Below are 17737 nucleotides of genomic sequence, written 5' to 3'. Positions count from 1 at the left end.
TGGCAGGCGACCAGTGAAGAAAAGTTCGATGGATCCAAGCCTGGATCAAGGAAGAAGAAAACCTGAAAGCAGAGGGGACCAAGTTCTTGAATCACTAGCCAGTGATTAAGTGGGCACCAGGATGGCACCGGGCGAAGTCACCTCGACTAGGTGAGTGGGCGACGCTGGCTCTGCAGATCTCACGGACCAGGAGGCGTTGTCGGCGACCAGGATGGAGAGGCGAGCTGTCCCACGATGGATGAAGCTGTCGGCGTCGAAGTTACCCAGGATTGGGCAACAAGCCTTGGCTAATTCAAGCCCACGCGGTGGACTCAAAATGGCGTCTTGAGTGGACCAGGAGGGTCCGGGGTGCTCCTTTTTTTGGAAGGGAGCAAGGGCCAGCCTGGAGCAACCAGACCAGCAGCAGAAATGTCGTCGGACGTCGTTCAGAAGGCCACAAGCCAGCGGGCTAGTAGCCAAACAACGCGGTGAGCAGCAAAAAGCAGAAGGGCCCCACGCAGATCGTGGAGATGCTGGGAGGCTGCACTTCGGTGCTGGAGCTGCTCAGGGTCGGGGCTTCTCGGACCCCAAAGCACTCACCAGGAAATTACTCGGCGGGCTTGCTGGAAAGAAGTCGTGCAGTCTTGAAGATGGCCGGTCCCTCGAGGTCTCGTCACACCCACGAATCTCAGCGTGACTGATGATGTAGGTAGAGGTCAGAGGTGCCAGGGAAGCCGGTTCTCGTCGAGCTGGGCAGTCTTGATCCGGAGGAGAGACTTGCAGCAGACCGCAGTGTTCTTAAGATGGTGCCTGCGGATGCAGGGTGACTACTCCTTAGTCACAAGGGAGAAATCTTAGGAAGAAGTCTTGAGTTCCTTTCGTGGAAAGTAGGTTCAGGATTCAAAGATGATCTGATTTGGAAGGGGGCCAGTTCCTACCTTTATCCTGTAAAAAGGGGCTGGCACGCGACTAAGTCCTGCCCTAGGGGTGGGACTAGGAGGGGTGTGGTTACACCCACTTCCTTGGCGGGCTTTTCCCCAGCACAGGGTCTGGAGTGACCCTGGAACTGGTTCCAGCCAGCCTATGCACAGTGAGCACCGGGGTGCCACGTGCAGTCACCTTCCTCTAAAGCCCTGCCTACCTACAATACACAAAACCCTTGCTGGCACCGCCCCTGGCAGGAAACCCTTTGTCCTTATCTCCTGCTCTGGGAGGACTCCCAGCAGCAGGAGGGCAGACTTGTGTCTCGGTGGCAGCATCCATTTTGTGGAGCTGAGGCTCTGTTTGACTTTAACCGGGGTTAGGGGTTACATACATGTCGTGTCCCTCTAGAAGGGTGGAATGCTAACCCCGTCGCCAGAATTGGCGAGGGGTTAGTATTCCAATTCGTATGACACCTTACTCGACATGTTTTGATAAAGCGATACCAGAGTTGGCATATAACCGCGAGGATTATAATGCACTTAAGAGTATATGGTATGCGATATCATGGAAACGGCTAAGGGATGGATCCCGAAAGCCGCAGACAGGCTCAGCTCATGCCAGAGCACCATCTCACACGATTCCAAGCACTCTGCCTTCAGGATTGTTAAGGCCTGCTATAGGAGTGACTGATAGGGGATCTGTGTGTCCATTTTAGGGTTAGATATAGGTATACTATATCTAAAGCAAAGGGTGAGTACACCACCTTGCCCCAGCTGTCGTGCAGCCAGTTGTGTCAGTTTAGTTAGTCAGCCCAGGGGTGGCATAATACATGCTTCAGCCCCTGGGAGACTTCTGGGTACACCTCAGCCCTGGGTACAGGGACTTGGAGAGGGCCCAGTGCCAATTCAGTACCTGAGTACAATTTGGATAGAGAGAACAGCTAGGCTGTGGGTCTGATTAGCAGGCCCACAGCCAGGGAAAGTCGTAAACCAGTGCAGCAAAAAGCAAAAAATCTGGGTGATCATAGGATTGCAGACCCTACTCTCCTACACAAGGGTATGCCCAGACGTGGGTCCGGTGATCACTGGCTTCAAGCTAGCCTGGGTGTTATGAGGTGATGCCCCAAACCCGGTACCAGGATGCTGGTTTCTGGTTCAGGGAGGACCTGGCTTAACAGCGCGGGCTGGACTGTTCCCATGAGGGGCGGGGTCAAGACTGATTTGCATATGGCTGGGTCCAAACTGGGATGGCATGGTAAGCAAAAGAACAATATAATTACATCCAGATCTTTATGATTGGGAGTGAATGTTTGCATTGTTCAGCATTCCGTCCATTATTCGTTCCTTTTGCATTTACCGCCCTAAGTGGGAAGAGTATGCCCAGACGTGGGTCCCGGGCTCACTGTGCCACTGGATTCAAGCAAGCCTGGCTGATGAAGGGCGATACCCCAAAGCCAGTCCCAGGATGCTGGTTTCTGGTCCAGGGAGGACCTGGCCAGGCAGTTCGTGCTGGACTGTTCCCATTGGGTGCAGGGTCAAGACTGATTTGCATATGGTTGGGTCCAAACTGGGATGGCGTGGTGAGCAAAAGAATGATGGATTCAACACAGATCCTTGTGACTAGGGGTGACTGTTTGCATTGTTCGGAATTCCGTCCATCATTTATTCCTTTGGATCTCGGTTCTTTCAACCAGCGACCATTCATTTGAGGAAAAGAACAAACATCTGATGAAGACAGCTTTTCGTGGAATATTTATAATAAGATAGTACAAATATCTGTGCTACAGTTAATGATCCTGTGTAACTATATTATGTCTTGTATAAAGAACATAAAAAGAATACTTCTTCTATGAGGATGTAGTCCAAAAATGTTTGATAATTATAAACACACAAACAAATATCAAGTATAATGACTTGATCACTCACATGCTGAAGGAGGCATATAACAATTATATGTTGGAACACAAACACATACAGGGAGACATAGGAAGTCTTTGTTGATTATGTGCACACCCAAAACAATAAGCCTGTGATACATGTAGCTACATTAATTATATTCTGTACACATTTAGTAGAAAAATAACTTTTGGAAATGCTGGTCATCATGAAAGTAGTCGGATGAGCAGAGATCTCCATTTTAACATGCACAGATATGATTGTGGCTTAGCGCATGCTGAGGTGCCATTTCAAAAAAGAGTGGAAACATTTTCCACAGAAAAAAAGGATTTAAAAATAATGAGAAGGTGAACATCATATACTTGAGCAGAAGAAAATGTGAATACTAGATAGAGATGGAACCAACCAAACATAATTCACAGTAATTGAAGAGGAGAACAAGAAATTTTCAAAAGAGATTCATTCATCATAGATTAATGGAAATATGATTTTTGTATTGTTTTGTATTTATTTAGATGAAATGAAAAGAAGAGTGATGTACGATGCGATCCAAATAAGAATAGCTCATGCCATGTGACGAATATAATATCAGCTTCATAAGCAATGACATTACATTTATGATTAAAGCATTAAAAAACTCCTTATCAGATTAATACTGCTTTAGTGTAAAATAGTACTAGAAAGGACAATAAATCTGTGGAGATTATTTTGTTTTTAATTGCTTGTTGGTCCCTTACAAATCAATGAATACCTTGAAAAAAAGAAATCACGTTGAGGAGAGACCTAGTTAAACAAAATAAAATGGATACTTCGAAAGAAGTAAAAGTACGCAGACACCCTAGGACATTGAAGTTCGAATCCAACAAAGTGGGGGTGATCAATTACATTTATTTTGTACCACTAGGACGACCTAGAGAATAAAAATAAACTTAATACTTTCCATATGCATCTGTATCATGCATATATATCTGCACACAGAAAGAAGAAATTCTATTATCTAATGAGAAAAGTGTTTCAAATGAGTTTAGTACCAAAGTAAGGCTTCATATTTACATCTAAGCCAAAACCTTGATATCAAGGACAATATAGGGAGAGTAGAAATGCAACAAGCATGTCAATGAAAAAATACTTATAAATAATGGACTTTTAGGATAAAAGTAACAGAATGAACTGGATTTATGTAGGTGGTTTTCGTTAATGATAGGATTATGTATGTATCCTTACTGCACCAAACAGAAGTGTGGATATATACATTGAGGTGATCTTTATTGGATCTTAAAGAAAAGTAATTCCTTTTCCATTAGATTTATACAAGAATTGTAAATTTACCAATACATCGTAAAACTGGAAATGTTTTGCATTGTGCCCAAAAATAAAAAACATATTTTTGATGTGACTGAGGGCCAGATGTATCAAAGGTTTTTGCCCATTCTGTGTCTATAGGAAAATGTGTTCATACATAAGGCCCTAAGACGGGATGTGTGGCCACTAAAAGCAGTTTTTCTACCATAATCCAAAAACGAGCATTGGCAAAGCCAGTAGGTCTGGCCTGTGAGAACTACTGTGTTTGCCAGTGGTTTTAAGCGATGCTGTGCAGCATGCCTTAAGAGGAAAGCTAACAGTCTGCTCCCCTCAGTGCAAGATCAAACCAAAATCTCAAATACACATCCACTCAATCAACACAAATCACATAATAAAGAATCCGAAGACTAGCAAGTATGAATGCCAAAGTGCTCGAAAAATATAAAGTTGTTTAATGTGATAAAAAGAGAATACATATTCTAGAGATTAAAACGTAACGTATAAAACCAAATCCTCACATAAAATATAGAACACAAAAAGGAAGACTTGAACCAGACCAATCAATGTTTCTTTTAACGTGTACACTTCTACAATATTCATCATTGAGCATTTATGAAACACAATTCCCAAGTAGAAATGGCCAATACCTGTAGTTAATATCAGAGGTATTCTGCTGAGGCGTCTTAGTGGAGAATATTTAATCAAATCCACCTACTTCAGGACTAAAAATAAAGATAATTGCCTTACTTCTAATTAGACAACATATCACAACATCAGATGTCAACCTAAAATATTAAAATCAGTCGCATTCCAGCGTGTGGTTCACCCTGGACTCCAGGGCGGACCTTTCTATAACGACTTCAAATTTCACCAGTAGTGGAAGTTACATATTGTTGCTTAAAGCTTTCAGACCACATAGATCAAGTGTCTTTAACACTTATGGAAGAATTTATTTGTAGAAACTAACTCCTCTGAGGTGGAGTGTCAGCGGACTCTAGCTCTCTATAAGTACTTACAAGGAAGACCTCAACTCACTTTCCTGGATATGTCCTCCTTATTTTGTGAACAGGACAGCAATACTCAATACATTCCTATCATGAGTCCAGTATGTTCTCCAACGTGTCCCGGTGGTCAAAAAGAGGAAAGCTACCCCTGAAGCATGGTGTCATTACTTGTGTCTTTCCAGTGCTACCTTTTCAGATGCTCTTTTTTTTCTTTTTGGTTCAGCACTCCATGAGAATGCATTTGTTTTTCATCGGACTCCCTTGGGTACTTCTATTCAACTCTCTACCATGCAAAATGTTGCTCTCGTCTGTGTGCTTCTACCCCAAGCCACTCCGTGAGGTGCTTTCCCTTGTGTGCTTCTCCAAGCAACAAGGATAACAGGGAAGAAGATAGAAACAAGCATTTGCAATGCAATAGGTCTCGCATTAGGAAAGTGTGAGCTATTTGTATTGCAAATGACAATTTTTTTTATATGTGTTGGCTTTGAAAATATATAAATTAATAGCATTGGTATTCACAAAGCCAATAGCTTACACTTTCTTAATGTGAGTCCTATTGGCTATGGCAATGCTTGTTGGTAGCAAGCAAGGACAGTGCTGTTGTGGTGCTGAGTGATGCTGTTGTGGTGCTGAGTGACGATGTGGTTGGGGTGAGTCATGTGGTGGTGTCCCAGAGTGATGTGGTGGTGTCCCAGAGTGATGTGGTGGTGTCCCAGAGTGATGTGGTAGTGATGTGGTGGTGTCCCAGAGTGATGTGGTGGTGTCCCAGAGTGATGTGGTGGTGTCCCAGAGTGATGTGGTGGTGTCCCAGAGTGATGTGGTGGTGTCCCAGAGAGATATGGTGGTGTCCCAGAGAGATATGGTGGTGTCCCAGAGAGATATGGTGGTGTCCCAGAGAGATATGGTTGTGTTGTGAGTTGTGCAGCAGTGTGTCGTGCAGTAGTGTGTGGCGTGCAGCAGTGTGTGGCGTGCAGCAGTGTGTGGCGTGCAGCAGTGTGTGGCGTGCAGCAGTGTGTGGCGTGCAGCAGTGTGTGGCGTGCAGCAGTGTGTGGCGTGCAGCAGTGTGTGGCGTGCAAGCAGTGTGTGGCGTGCAAGCAGTGTGTGGCGTGCAAGCAGTGTGTGGCGTGCAAGCAGTGTGTGGCGTGCAAGCAGTGTGTGGCGTGCAAGCAGCGTGTGGCGTGCAAGCAGCGTGTGGCGTGCAAGCAGCGTGTGGCGTGCAAGCAGCGTGTGGCGTGCAAGCAGCGTGTGGCGTGCAAGCAGCGTGTGGCGTGCAAGCAGCGTGTGGCGTGCAAGCAGCGTGTGGCGTGCAAGCAGCGTGTGGCGTGCAAGCAGCGTGTGGCGTGCAAGCAGCGTGTGGCGTGCAAGCAGTGTGTGGCGTGCAAGCAGTGTGTGGCGTGCAAGCAGTGTGTGGCGTCCAAGCAGTGTGTGGCGTCCAAGCAGTGTGTGGCGTCCAAGCAGTGTGTGGCGTGCAGCAGTGTGTGGCCTGCAGCGTGCAGCAGTGTGAGGCGTGCAGCAGTGTGTGGCTTGCAGCGTGTTACTGAATACACCAACCAAATTTGGGTTGGTGTATTCAGTAACATGGAGTGTGATAGGCATACTGGGCTTATTGAAACATGCGGAGGGAACGAGTGTGCAACCAACAGAGCGAGAAGTGGAAATGGCACCACATGAGAGGAAGCGTCCAGGGGCAGTTGCGGTCAGTGTTGGTGGAGATAAGTAGTGAGACTAAGTAGAAACATAAATCTCCGACAACATAGCCTTTTAGGGGTTCTCAACAAAGGTCTCTGATCGCAGTTGTGATTTGCCCCTAAGCAAAGACAATCCTTTTAGAGTTATTTTCATAACACGGGTCTTCAAGACCCAGCACTCCTCTTGGAATATAGGTATTTAAACTCTTTGATGTCGCACATACGGCCTTGAGTTGGGAGATCAACAGCTGAACTATACATTTACTGTTTTGCATGTAATCGTGTTATATCTAGGGAGACGGACGGGCGTGAAAGCGAAAGTGATCGGGGGAGGGGGGAGCACGCGAGTGGTGTATGTATGTGCCTAAGCGAGGCGCTTGGGAGAGCGAGGCTGACCAGGAGGGAGGGGGGGAAAGGGAGGGGTTACGGCAAGCAGAGGAGCCTGATTGTGGCCACAGTTTGAAGACTTTGAAGTCTCCGCATGCTGGCAAATGGAGACCTGCAGAGCGCGTGAATGGGAAGAGCGGCCGGAGGTTGGAGGTGAAGTAGGAGAGTTCTGGTGTGCACACTGGGGGGGGGGGGGGGGGGAGCGGCAGCCTTTGAAGTGTGATGTGAGGCACAGACAAATGGTGGGGCGTGACGTGGCTGGCACTGTGCACGCGCACAGGTCACATGAATTGTGGCTAATCCGCCGTTGGTAGACTGTTCTTTTGCCCTTACTATGATCTTCGCCAGCAATGCGAAAGCGCATTGGCAGGCCGAGACCTAAAACGCGGTACACAGCTGCTACTCCGATACCAGCTCATTGTCAGAATGAGGTGGCTGCCTTACCAATCCGACCATGCTAAAACCATCCGCCTCTGTAATGTTAAGGAGGTAAGTAAATACACGGCACAATGGGGACCAGTTTCAAATACAGTTTTCAATGCGGTATCGGCCCTCTTAAAGGTCAGTTGAAGAGAATTTTCGCAGGAGCGAATCACGGAATCTAGAACTCAATTGCGATGAACGGTATGGAGCCTGTCTTCAGCTGGGCTGGTTCTGTGTTTAATAATAGAGTCAACAGATTAAATGCACGAGTCAGACAATGACTTTCCGGTATGGAACGAAAACCCAACGTGAAAGTTTCGTCCACGGGAGGTAGTCTACACGGCCCCTTATAACGTACGTCTTTAAAATAACAAGTGGCTCTGTGTGGGCAGGAAAGGAAACGTGCTGCTGCAGCATTAGAAATGCTTTTATACATCAGCGCGTTCCGTTATTCACCGTTTCAAATTAAGCACCAGAGTGCACGTGATGGCTTAATAAAAAGTTGGCAACCGTTGATCAATGTCGCGCAATGTAACAGTCGTAAGCGTTGTAAGCAGATTATCGAGATATGAAGGGCTAGATTCTGTGACATAAGTTGGCTACTTTCTTCCACACCCATGAAAAAAAAAAAAAACACGCTTGCGCGACTTGCAGCTAAACAATTAAGCGTGTTTTGTGTGTGAACTCCAATTTATTACATAGGTCGAGTTCTTCATTTGAGCCAGTGCTCGGCACCGGCACTTAATTTGTAACACTGGCTTTAGTCTGCCACATAGTGGCGTTTTTTTGTGTAAGTGAAAGACGAGCACAACTATATAAAATTGGTAAGAGGAATTCTTAAATGCATTAAGTAGGTGTAAGTGCTCTGGACGAGAGCCTCAAGAATGTTGGCCCCAGGGCATGGCATAGACTAAAACGCGGCTAAAACGCGGCTCCCCGCTCCCCTCAGAGCGGAGATGCAGGGGGTCGAAAAGTGAGTGATAACACCGGGAAGCCTACTTAACAACCTATTTTTTCCCCGACCTTTGAAATACTGGGGTGCGGCTAAAATCAGACGCACGCCACTTGCAACAAACCATTTCTGCTTGTGTTGGGGGTAAACTCAAATTGTTTACATGAATAGAGTTCTTAATTTAAGCCAGCCCGCGCTTGTTCTGTTATGTTGCCTCTGCAGTAGCTCCATGAAGCATTACCAGTTGCATGTTATTCTGATAACACAATGTTGCGCAAACACAGCATATTCCGATGGGCACGTTTGCTTAAGTCCTCAGGTTTTATGTTGTACGTATACCACACTGATGTGGCTTAACGGCTAGAGCGTCCGACCTTGAAGCGGGGGAACTAAGATCGAGTCTGGCGGGTGGCTCAAGCATCCTGTGATTCTGGGGAAATCTCTCCATGTGCCTCAAAATATGTGTATGTTTGAAAGGCAACTGGTACTCATGTAAAGTGCGCTGATAACATGGGGTCGAGTTTGCGCTATATCAAAATGCAACTAAATAAACAAAACAAATCATTTTGAAACTGCTCCCCAGAAATATCTACAGCTGGCCCCCTGGGATGCGCGGGGGCCGCGCGAGAAGCCTTGCAAATAGCGGAGAAGCATTGAAGGGAACAGCAATCTCAGAAAGTCTTGGCAAAGGAAAGGGATAACATCTCTGTACTCGCATTGGCCACGCTACAGTAGCGCGGCCGTGAAAGGAGATCAGCAATTTTAAAAAAAGCACTCTGCATTGCGTGGCGGGGGGGGGGGGAGCAGGGGAGCGGCGTTCCTTTGAAGTCGGGGAGGGAACGAGCATATGGGGTGTGAGTGATAACGAAAGGAAGTGAGGCCGAGCGAGCGCTGGTGAAGCTTCGCGCTTGAATTCCTCACCTGCACTGGGCCTAATCCGCACTCCAAAACCTCTTGGTAGGATTTGCTGGTGGCCCTTTATATGTCTCGCCAGCAATGCGCAAGCGCATTGGCAGGTCGAGACCTAAAAAAAAAGGACCTCAACCCCAGCACAAACCGTGGAAGGAAACAAATCAAAAAGAGGCAATCTGTACTGGATCCATGCTACACAGAAGGGAGAATAGGATCCAGCTAGGAAATTGGATGTGCTGTGACTAATCAGGAGCCAGCAAATAAAGGTGACAATGAAACTGACAAATAATAAGCAATGGGCGGACTACAAGCCCTTATTAGTTTATAACATGTTTTGCAAGCGATTGGCGGGATCCAACTAGTGTCAAATTGGAGGTATTTTACCAGATTCTTTGGAAGAACTATTATGATAGGCATCAACCATTAAAAAGTATCATTGTTAAGTATCAACAACTTGAATTACACACAGTCAAAAACAAAGGCATACATAAACTTGATATCCTATCTAATTCTGTCATACTAATATACTGAACATGAAGGACATCTTAATCAGGAATGTGAACATGGCAATGCCACCAACCTATGGAAACGCAAGCAAACAGTATTAGTATGTAGAATGCTAAAAGTTTTGGTACACCTACTCATCTTTGCAAAAATGACACAAAGGGATGAACGAGCACCCCAGGGGCTATGCAGTAGTTCATTTCAGGCCAAAAAACAACACAAAAAGGAGGACATGACAAGGAAGGAGGGGTTACCAAACCAAATCAACAGAACCTAAGCCATCCTTCTACAAGATCTACAACGGTTGCCTCCTTGCCTGCCAAGGTAACATAGCTAAGAAATGGCAATAGCAATATTTAATAACTCTCATGAGACGCCCACCTCTTCGGCATAGCTGTCGTTATATGGAGCATTATCCTCGATTTGAAAGTATTTCCACATGGTACTCCAAAAAGTAGAAAAGGATCCAGGTCCAGCCCTAAAATGTATCCAACTCTGATAAATTCCTTCCATGCTGCTTAACTGCCTGTTCCATATTATCCGTTTTGCAGACGATCATCTTCTTCCCCACTTCCTTGAAGTGACTTGCTTATACAATCTAGCCTTGTATTCTGCTCAATGGAGTCTAGTTTGTTGTCCATTCTAATAAAGTCATGAGCAGTCTCTTACAGCCGAGGACAAATAAGACAAGTCTTTAAACACCAGATGCTTTTGCTAAGTCACCAGGGCAGGCCAAGAATGTAAAGAATGTTTTGATGGTGGATGGGTTCCATCAAATTGTTTGGCGCGAGCTTCCTTTTGGACTAGAATGTCGATCTCACTGCAGTTTCACCATATCTGAGAAGGCAAGACTGCCATCCCTTGAGTGTCCTCCTTTACCTACGGGGCTAACAAGGAAGTCAAAATGGCCTTCTCTCCCTCCTCTGAACAAACAGACCAAGCCTCATGACTACTCCACGAATAAGCCCAGGATTTCCCTGTCCAAGGCCCAGGACTTTGCTGTCCAAGGCCCAGTAGTCTCCTAAGTCCGTAACAAATTCCCTTGTTGATGGATGGTCATGAAAGGGAAGGGGGAGGTGAAGGTCAGTACTCCATAATAACCATGGGCTTCCACTTCTGTCTCTACTGTCCAAATGACTCCTCACGGATGCCAGCGGGCAATTAGACTCTACTTGTGTTACGTAACCTCAGTCTCTAACCATCTAGGACTGCAGTCACCTGACTACTGATGGAGGTAACTAGCATTTATCCTAGAGAGGAAGGCCATAGTTCTCCATACCTATCCTTGAAACCTAAGTTTTCATGTAACCACGAGCATGTCTGCTCCCCCTGTACAGGATGAGATTCCTCAATGCCTATACAGGGCTCCATTCTTTGTTGATGGGCAGTGAGAGTGAATGATTAGGCCTAATTCTCTAATGGACGTTGTAGAGTCAAGGTCTCAGTTAAGAAACTTTTTTTTTTTTACGCCAACTCCTTTATGAGAAAATGTTGAGTGATTTAACATGCTTGTTTCAGCAACATTTGGAAATACTGAACCAAGCAGAGAAACAAAACAGCAATTAACTCACCAGAAGGTAAATGTAAGTATGCTTAGGCACTTACATTCTCCTCACTTGATTAAGGAAGGCAGGTTTTCACTTTCAGAAAATGTGAAAACAAAATTACCTTTACATAAACAGCATATTATGACTCAAGCTGCTGCTCCCACTGGTACCTCGCTTGATGCTGACAAACAGAGGGATACATCAGGGACAACAGTAAACCGTGGAAAATTGGTCTCATCTGGTAATAAATCTATATCTGCAGGAAACGACGACTCTTTTTGGAAAATAGCTATGATGACTTTGTAAAATTTCCCAGATTACGTCACAGCTAGTTAAAGACTATGTTTAATTCAAGAATCCTTATTTATAATGCTGGTGACAGACTGATGTATTTTATAAACAACTTTTTTGTTTTTATAACATTTATATACCATATTAAATATGTACAATCGCACCCAAGTGTCCTTCTTCAGCCTTTCGTTGTCTATCGTGAGAGGGTCAAAATGCCCATCCATAGTAATCCAGCCATTTGCCCCATATTTGGGCATTTTTACATGGGCAGTCCCTGGCGGTGTAGATATGGTTTTCCAGCTGCACACACCAGTCCATACCCCTATCATTAGAGGAGAGTAGGAGTGGTCACTCATCATTGATTTGATTTGCCTCCATAGTCGACATTCCAATTTGGGATCGATCCACCCAGTTATCCCCAGCCTTGTCAAAAATGCCCAAGAGTGCTCGTTTGGTTAATGGTGGTCTCCAGTATCCGCGCAAGAGTACCCATAATGCGTTGCCAATAGGATGCTCTTGGGGGGCACTGCCATCCAATATGATAGAAGTCTGCATCCGGGCAGGGGCTTCAGGTACTTCCCAGACTTGAAATCTTGCACGCCCACCAAAGCCGCCGTGGAACGAGATAGGTGATGTGAAGGTAATTAAGTTGTATAAGGCTAAGCCTCGAGAATCCAAACAGGCCACTGGCCAGACTGTGTCCTTGAGCCGCCCAACCCACCACTCCAATTTCTGTCTCTGACTGGAATCCGTTGGGAGCTTTTATCACCAGTGTGCGGTATATTTGTGGCTCCCCTCCCTTCGCCAGTCTTCCCACCAGTAGTTTTGCTTTGGGGGTGCTGTGCTCAGGAAGAACGGTGATCTGGGGTTTATATAATTTCAGGGCATGCTGCAACTGGAAGTACCAATTGTCCTCATGGTAGTGATGCCAATCTTGTCGCATTTGGCAAATCCCTGCAGTTGTGCAGTATGCGCAAAGTGGCAACCATGCCACCACAGAGTTTGTGTAAGGGATTTTCCCCAGCCTATGCCCATGAATTCCTCCAGCGAGCTCTGCACGACCACCTTGATGACCTCAGGAAGATCATCTGGAATTAGATCGTCAGAGGATTCCCATCAGTCAGTCAAGTCCTAGGAGTGAGTTCAGCTCGAAATGCAGCGTCGTCCCACCTTCCCGTCAGCTAGTCACTGATAACCAGTAATTGTGTGGCCTTGTAGTAGAGCTGAAGGTCCGTCATGCTCCTACCCTGCCGTACACCAACTTCCTCAGTTTGTCTTGGGCTATGCGCAAAAGGCAATTGGACCAGAGAAAGGACTGGATCATGGACACCAAATTGCAGAAGCAGCGTTGTGGGATGGAAAGGGGTATATTTTGGAAGAAAGAGATACCTGGGGAGTATCCTAATTTTAAATAGGGCAAATCTCCCTAGAATCTACAATGGTAGCCACACCTAGCACTGGAGGGTTGAGCTTCACTTTCTGGGTCAAAGAGTTGAGGTTAAGATTCTAGGCCTCCTCAGGATCCCTGGAGATATGAAAACCCCGGTACTTGAAGCTTGTGTTGCATACTGGTATAGGCATACACATCCTACATGCTTTTCGTCCTCTTTTAGCAGCACCAGCAGTGATTTCCTCCGGTTGACCTGGAGGCCCAAGGCTTTTTCATAGAGGTCTAGTATTTCCATACAGCGTGGACGTGGGGATCGGAGTATGTGAGAAGAGAAGAAGGAAATCATCTGCATACACGGCGATCCAGTCCTCGGATCCATCCACCCAGGCCCACCGTGTCACCAGGGCCAAAGGCTCAATCACCAAAGTGAAAAGGTGCGATGACAATGGGCATCCTTTTCTGGTGCCTCTCCGGATAGGGAATGGGTTAGACAGCTCTTCATTGACCAGTGTTCGCGCCTGCCGTTTGGAGTACAGGTCGCCAATGTAGCTGTGGAGCAAAGTGCCCAGTCCCATTTTCCCTGGCTAGAAAGGAACAGTCAACGGCTGAAGGCCTTTTTGAAGTCAAGGTTGAGGAGAGCAAGTGGGTCCTGCAATTCTACCATAAGGACCATAACTAGGTGGAGCCGGCAAAAACAGTTTTGTGTACTGCACTGTGGCATAAAGCCGCATGGGTATGGGTGGATCAGTTTAGTCAGGACTGGGCAGAGCCTATTAGATAGAAGCTTGCTGTAGGAAGTCGGCTCTATATATAGGATCTATATATACTGTACCAAAAATAGGTATAGTGTGCACAGAGTTCATTGAGTAGTTTTGAGAAACAAGTGTACCCCAGGAATTAAACCTGGGGTAATATGAAATAAAATATTCTTCCATATGTTACCCTACCAGAAACCTTGCTCCTTAGATCGATTCAATACCATAATTAGACCTCGCTATCTAGGACCTTTTTTAGGCCACCCCAAACCATTGTTTCTCATATAATACAGAGTTCATTGAGTCATCAAAGGTATGGCAGAGGATAAAGTAGGTAATACCTTAGTCTTGATTTAGTGAAAGCTGGGCATAGCAGTTAGGCTTATCAGAGGGTAGTGTGAATGCTTTTGTTGTACACACTCATACAAGACAGGAACACACACTCAATGACAAACTCCAGACCAATGTTTTGCTAAAATATTACTTTAGTTACTTTTATCTTTTATCTTAGGAACCAAGTTGAACTCAGTTACAGGCAAGAAGACTTTACCGGCAGGTAATACTGTAGAATACTCTATGGTCTTGGAAATACTTTGGGATTTTCAATCCGTAACAGTAACAATTAGTACTTGAAAAAGGATAGACAGTTGTATGCACTAGATAGAATATAATGCAATCCTAAGGAAGGAAAACAGGGTTATGCATCAGCAGGTAAATATACGACTTATGTTGCCAGTCTTCAGGTGTTGGACCGGCTATGGAGAAGGGTCGGTGTAAAGTAGGCCCTGCACCACCTGTGGCACTGGGGCAGCCAGATACAGAGTTCAGTATCTACACCTCGGCGACCGATACCAGCAATATATGATCTTGTGGTACACAAAAAGCAATGGGGATGAATGGGAGTCAGTAGAACGCTAATGACATTGCTGTCAGCGAGTTGCTGTAAGTCTAAGCAAGGCGCCAGGAGCAGGGGATGGAAGAGTTCTGCCGAGGTTGAACCAGTGGGGCAGGCGGAGGCAGACAGGGACGCTTGAAGGAGGGTACAGGCTCTCGAGAACTGAGCTGTGAACAGCTTGGGTTGCTGAGTCGAGAGGATCCCTCTAGGTCGTGGAGGCAACCCAACTGCAGTGCTTTCTTCTAGCAGGGCAGGGTTGCGTCGACACAAGTGTCAGTCCTCCACCGCTTCGGTCTTCTTGGGGTTCTTTTTGCAGTAGTAAGTTGCGTAGACACAAGTGTCGTCCTCAACTTACTGCGGTTCTTGTACCTACGCACGACGGGGACTAGTGCCTCTTGCCCAAAGGGAGGTTTGGGTGAAGGTTTGGGTGAAGGGAGGATTGGGTGGAGGCTGGAAGGTCGAGGGTTTCTTGGAGGCCTGGCAGGGCTTCTGGAAGGACAGCAGGTCTAGTTGTTGAACCAGTTACAGGTGTGGCAGGGTTCTTGCTGGGTTCTGTCTGCAGTGGTTTAGCTCCTGGTCTGGCAGCTTCAGTCTTCCTCTTTGGTCCATCGAATCCGAGAGACCAGGTTCAAGGAGGCCCTTAAATACAAAATTTAAAGGCGCTCCTGAGGTCAAGGGGCAGTAGCCAATGGCTACTGTCCCCTAGGGTGACTACACCCTTTGAGTGCCCCCTCTCCTATTAGGCCAAATTATACAATTCTCAAAGATGGAGAATTTCTAAGCGAGGGGTTCACCTTAGCTACAGGCGACCCTAGGAGTGTGCCAGGCTGAGGTGGACACTCCTACTCTGCTTACTAATTTTCCCGCCTGTCCTGCCGCCAAAAGTGAAGCCTCGACAGGGGGGTGGACATCTCCACTAGTTTGAGATGCCCACATAAGCACATCACAAGGTGAGAGCCTTTGAAGCTCACCGGCAAGTGTTGCTATTCCTGCCAGGGAGTGGCTGTGTTCCTGATCTCCGAGAGCACAAAGGCTCTCACCCCATGAGGTCAGAAACCTGTCTGGTGGTGGCTGGCTGTCGGGGACCGGTCAGCCAATACACTAGAAGTTGGTTGTTTTTCAGGGGGCAGCTCAAATGCCCTCTGAGTGCATTTTATAATAAATCCAACACTGGCATCAGTGCAGATTTAATATGTCGAGACGTTTGGTACCAAACTTCTCAGTTTTCAGTAAAGCCATCACGGAGCTGTGGAGTTCGTAATGACAAACTCCCGGCCCATGTACTCAAAATGGCTTCACTGCACTTAGGGGCATATTGCTCATGCAGCTATGCCCTTATCTGTGGTATTGTGCACCCTGCCTTAGGGCTGTAAGGCCTGCTAGAGGGTGACTTACCGATGCCACAGGCAGTGTTGGTGAGCATAGCACACAGTGTGCCATGTCGACTTTTAAGTATAGTCTGCACCAAAACCCACAGTCTGCAATAGGAGTGTGTATGTGTTAGGTGAGGGGTCTCTGAGAGTTGCACAAGACATGCTACAGCCCTCAGATGCCTTCTCTGGTCACGAGGCTCTTGTTACCAGTGGTACCTTTTACAAGGGACTTATATGTGGGCCAGAGGTGTGTCAATTGTGAAAACAAAGGTACGGTTTTGGGAAAGAAGACAAGCCCTGGGAACCTGACTGGCAGGTACCCAAGACACACTTAGTCAAATTGCATCAGAAATCTGGACAAAAGTGGCGGGTTACTGCAACAGAAACCCACTTTCCTACACTTGGCAAATAGCTTGATCTCGGCATTGATCAATGAGATGAGCATATAGGAGGTGCACTGGTTACTGGAGTGGCCTGGTTTAGGTATGACAGCGATGGTGGCTGTGTCTACATCCCAAGGGAAGTGACCCTTGTCTGCTGCCTCTTGGTAGAGGTTAAGAAGATGGAGGTTTAGCAGTATGGGGTATTTCAGGTAGTATTCTATGGGAAAGCCATTGTGGTCCTGCATCGTGCCAGAGTTCAAGCCCTGGATAGTCACTGATTTCTTCCTCCGTGATCGGACTGTCAAGGGCTGTACCGTCCATCCAGGAGAGGGCTTCAAGTGTTATGTCCTCCAGAACTGAATTCTGGTGCTCACATCTTGGGTGCTCCTAATGTGATTTGAAGTAGGTGGCAAAGACTGCAGCTAATTCGTGGAGGTGGTGTTTGGGGAGTGGTGAGTGTGGAGTATCGCAGGGACCATATGGGAGGTCAAACCCCAGGTGATTAGCCAGTATATTAATTTTCTGTATTTGTCACAATGTTCGTAGACTCTGTGTGGAGGCTATCCAGCATTGGCGGGCCTCCTCCAACACGGTCTATCGAAGGGATCAGTAGGCGATTGATTGCCTCGCTCGGGTCCCTACTATACTATCTCTTAAGTTCCATGATGTGAGTTTCAAGGGCTATCATGATTTGAGCCCTCTTTTCGGCGTTTGACATCCCTTGGCTATCCCCTTATGGGTGGATTTACCAGCTTCCCAGACGACGCCTGAGGAGGCAACCATGCTCTTGCTGAGCATAAAGTATTGTTCAAATTAAGTAGAGAATAAGTCTGCGTATTTCTCATCTTGTAAATACCAGACCCTGACAGCCTGATTTTCTCAGGAATTGCTCACTCTTTCTCTGTACCAGCAAACACATCCTGAAATTACAAGAGATACATTCTCAGGATATCAAAGTGGTCTTTCATAGTGCACCAGGGCAATAACTTGATTAAAAGGTCCAAAATAGACTTTTCACCTCACTAGGTTATTACACAATCGGTGAAGAGTTCAAATACCCTATAAAGATTTGAAAATATTCTGACCGCATATTTATTTGTGTTTATTTATTTGTGTATTTTGTAAAGCGCTCA

The 17737-nt window shown here is 46.3% G+C and overlaps 1 protein-coding gene across 1 annotated transcript in view; it reads right to left on the bottom strand.

Moving 5' to 3' along the window:
* The window catches only part of NRDC (nardilysin convertase), a 2150332-nt gene that overhangs the window by 1398426 nt on the left and 734169 nt on the right, over window positions 1-17737 (bottom strand). The window lies entirely within an intron of this gene.

The sequence above is a fragment of the Lissotriton helveticus genome, chromosome 1_2 (assembly GCF_964261635.1).
Source record: "Lissotriton helveticus chromosome 1_2, aLisHel1.1, whole genome shotgun sequence".
NCBI classification, from domain to species: domain Eukaryota; kingdom Metazoa; phylum Chordata; class Amphibia; order Caudata; family Salamandridae; genus Lissotriton; species Lissotriton helveticus.
This window is presented reverse-complemented; position numbering and strand designations above follow the sequence as displayed.